This window comes from Furipterus horrens, unplaced genomic scaffold, assembly GCF_987537825.1.
Source record: "Furipterus horrens unplaced genomic scaffold, mFurHor1.1.pri manual_scaffold_2, whole genome shotgun sequence".
NCBI lineage: Eukaryota > Metazoa > Chordata > Mammalia > Chiroptera > Furipteridae > Furipterus > Furipterus horrens.
Genome location: NW_028327172.1, coordinates 156,084,128 through 156,088,054, shown reverse-complemented (window position 1 = coordinate 156,088,054; position 3,927 = coordinate 156,084,128).

Here is a 3,927-nt window from a genome sequence, read left to right as displayed (position 1 = left end):
AACAAAGGCAGTAGATCCCTGGAAGTCTCCAACAGGCTGCCTAGGCCCAGACTGGTACAGGATCTGACGCCACCAGGGACAGATCCAGAAAGTGCAGATCATTCTAAGAAGCACCAACAAACAATAGGAGTCACAAAAATGGGGAGACAGAGAAACAACATCCCATCGACAGGAAAGGTAGAGTCCCCAGAAAGAGTGCTAAATGAAATAGAGGGGAGCCAACTATCAGATATGGAATTGAAAGCATGTATTATGGAGAAGCTCAATGAGCTCAGCGGAAACTACAAAGAACTCCAGAAAAACTACAGTGAACTCCAGAAGAACTATAAGGATCTTACTGAGAATTATACCAGCATCAAAAAGGACATGGAAGCTATCAATAAGAGCCAGGAGGAAATGAAGAATACGATCTCTGAATTGAAGAACACAGTAGAAGGAATTAAAAACAGGCTAGAGGAAGCAGAAAATCGGATCAGCGAGCTGGAGGACAACGTAGACAAAAACTCATAGACAATGCAACAAAATGAAAAAAGGCTGAACAAGACTGAAGAGGCTCTAAGACAGCTGCAGGACAACATGAAACGTAATAATATCCGTATCATAGGAATTCCAGAAGGAGAAGAAGAAGAGCAAGGGATAGAAAACCTCTTTGAAAAACTAATGACAGAAAACTTCCCTAACATGAAGAGAGAAAGAATCATGCAAGTCCAGGAAGCACAGAGGGTCCCAATGAAGATGAACCCCAACAGGCCCACTTCAAGACACATCATAATTAAAATGGCAACATTCAAAGACAAAGAGAGAATCCTAAAAGCAGCAAGAGAGAAACAACTAATAACATACAAGGGAGCTCCAATAAGGCTATCATCAGATTTCTCAGCAGAAACACTACAAGCCAGAAGGGAATGGCAAAATATATTCCAAGTAATGAAAAACAAAGGCCTACAACCAAGAATATTCTACCCAGCAAGGCTCTCATTCAAAATGGAAGGTGAAATAAGGAGTTTCCAAGACAAAAGAAGGTTAAAAGAATACATCTCCACCAAACAGGTATTGCAAGAGATGCTAAAGGGTCTGCTTTAAGAAGATGAAGAAACAGAGAGAGACAGAGAGGAACATGAGTACAAAGGGGGAAAATGACAATGAATAAGTACTGAAAGAAAGAAGGAACTTCTACCATTTGCAACAACATGATTGGAACTAGAGAGAATTATGCTTAGCGAAATAAGCCAGGCAACAAAAGAAAATTACCTTATGTTATCACCTGTTACAGGAAACTAATGAACAACACAAACAAATGAGCAAAATTGAACCAGAGGTATGTAAACGAGGAATAAACTAACAGTAACAAAGGGGGAGATGGGAGGGAGAGAAGTGGTAAGAAGGGGAAGGGTCTAGTCAAAGAACATGTATAAATGACCCATGGACATGGACAACTCGGTGGGGACTGAATGTGGGGGAAGGGAGGGACAGGGTGCAGAGAAGCAAGAGGGGGAAAAAAGTGAGACAACTGTAATGGAAAAACAAACAAACAGAAAAACTTTTAGTGGGGGGAAAAATAAAAATATAAAGAATAGAAATGCAAGTTCAGTGAATATTAGAAGGACAAGATTTTTCCCTCACACTGTATATATTTTCTCCCTATCTAATCCCTCCAGAATTTGGCATTCTAAAGAAGTAAGTAATGACCTAAGTTTCTTTGCATAAAACTAATAAGGCCAGTTGTTAATAACGATTTTTTTGACTAAGACTTTGACTGGAATGTCATGCCTAAAGGAGACATGCTTGGGCTTTGGTTGTTACCAAAAAGCCCAGAGCAACTGGGACTGACTTTCAAAGGTAATAAAAGTCCACGAGATAAAAGGCCTGGTATCTTGGATGGATGAGCGGTCCATAGCAATCTTTCCAGGGAAGGAACAAAGGTTGTTTTCCTGAAAGATGGCTAGAAGGGACCTTAAGGCACAATGGAAAACCAGGAGGACCTGGAAGAGACAGGTGTTTACAGGCAAGGCTGAATGCCAGGTATGTGGCTCAGCTTCTGTGCCCTGAAGGGCAGACTGAAGGTCACCCTAAATGTTCCTTGCGTAAGTTCCAGCAAAGCAGAACTAAAGATCATAAGTGATCATTTGCTGCTCTTGTTGTGTTTATGCAAATGAACAAGATAAATTAAAAATGAACTTAATGCAGTCCCTTTAATGACAAGGAGGGTAATCTTAGGGAGAAATATCACGATTCAAGGAAGATCACAATGCCCAGTGGTAGACTATAAAGTAGTGCAGCTAACCGTTTTAAAGTTTCTTTTCATTTAAAATGTGTTTTCATTTGAAAGTTAAACTATGTCTGTGGCATTATCAAAGATGTTTAATTTACAGGCAAGAAGAATGTCAAATGCCTTGCAACTGGATGTCTTTCCAATAAGACAGTCCTACAGATCTATAAACTTGTGTGTGGGTTATGTTACATAAATTAACATGTGTTTTCTGTTTTCAAAGGGCATAAGCCTACGATCTCATTACCGGAGTGATTGTCTGTACGTATAGGCCTCACGTAATCCTGTTTGCATTGCTGCCTCCTGAGACTCAATGGTTTGGCTGAACTAAGTGGCTGGGTTGGTGAAGAACGGGGTGGTCTGTGGGCTTCACTTTAAAACTGGTTTCTCTTTTCTATCCTAATGGCTTGGACAGAAAGTGCCCAGAGGCCTGAGAGGGGGGAAACCTAAAATATTTCCCTCAGTCCAAACTAAGTATAATGGGCAAAAGGGTTTTGGACAGGTGAGATGTACCTGGCATACCTTCCTCCAAAGAAGCCCTTCTTTTCCCTAATGTGGGACATTGAAAAATTAATACCTGTCTTTTGTCATCTAGTGGTTACGGATTGAATGATGTCCTTTAACCCTGTTGCCCCCAGAATACAACAAGGATGCCAGCCTGTTAAACCAAGCATGCCGTTGTCCAGAGACAGCCAACCAACCTGGAGTCTGCACGATCCTTCCCCTTGTAGGAAGGCCACCCTCCCCTCCACATCCCCACTCTTATTAGGGATTTCTTGACCAAGGGTAGGTAGGATGACGACCATGTCCAGCTTGAAGCAGCTAGAGGAGCTCGAGACCTTCGTCCATTGTCCTTTATAAGATTGTAAAAGGTCTTAAGTCTGAGAGGGAGGGATTGTTATTTTTTATTGTTAAAATATTTAACTAATTAATTAATTATTTTAAAAAAAGAAGAAGAATATATGAAAGGGTGAGCCATGGGCATGGACTTGGGGAGGGGATTGTCGGGGAAGGGGGTTGCTGGGCGGAGGGGAGCAAAGGGGAAAAAAATTGGAACTATTGTAACAATATAATCAATAAAATATACTTAAAAAAAAAAAAGGAAGTTTAGAGAGTTATATTATCCCAAGGATGAGGATGGGACGTGGGAAGAGAGAAAGTTTGGCTTAAAGCATGATTTTTAAAGTCACACTTAAGACTACAGAAAAAATATATAATATACCCTTACATTTTTACTTTCTGATAAATCAAGAATTATCAAAGTATAACAGTAAGTTTGTTTTTTTCTGTGTTTGACCTGAAGGCTTGATGACTTCGAGGAAAAGCAAAAAGTTGAATTAAACTATCTGAGGGTGGAGGGAAACAGAATGAAAAAGCAGCCAATTTTTTTCAATCCTTCCTCATATTTTCTAGTGAATAGTAACCTCAGACAGTGTCCAAGCACGTGGTCTAAGTGGCTTCCTTTTGGAAATGAGCAAAACCATGAGAACAAGAGAAGAGAGAACAAAAAAACAAAACAAAAAAAAGGAATATAAACAAAGGAACAAATGAGCGTGTCCTTTTATTAGAACATCAGACAAGGGATCTGCACATTCCTTGAATTCAGTGAGCAGGTGCCAATATTGAATACATCTCTATATCTATAAATTCTTTTTATA